This window comes from Sinocyclocheilus anshuiensis, unplaced genomic scaffold (assembly GCF_001515605.1).
Source record: "Sinocyclocheilus anshuiensis isolate Anshui unplaced genomic scaffold, SAMN03320099.WGS_v1.1 scaffold166, whole genome shotgun sequence".
In the NCBI taxonomy this organism is placed as follows: domain Eukaryota; kingdom Metazoa; phylum Chordata; class Actinopteri; order Cypriniformes; family Cyprinidae; genus Sinocyclocheilus; species Sinocyclocheilus anshuiensis.
Window position 1 is genome coordinate 44666 of NW_015546050.1, and position 376 is coordinate 45041.

Consider the following 376-nt stretch of genomic DNA (forward strand, 5'->3'; position numbering starts at 1 on the left):
GTAGTTTATTCTTACTTTTGGAAACCTAATTTTTTTTATAATTACTAATTATTATTATTATTATTTCTGTTGTTTCTAGAAGTAGTAATTTTGATAATAGTCAATAGAAAAAAAATATAACCACACACACATTGTTTGTCCACAGAATAATTACACATTATTAAATAAAAAGTGGCCCCGCACGAACCTCTACCTCCGCCAGCAGGACCTCAATTTCAGACATTTTTTTCTTCTTTTTTCTATGTGCTCGTCATTCTCAAGCATAGAAAGTCGGATATTGGCGTGTGCTCTTTTATGGTAATTATATTAATTAGGGGGCGTTTACAAGGCGGAGATCTGACACCAGTCAGCTGCGCACAATTTCAAGATCATTTGC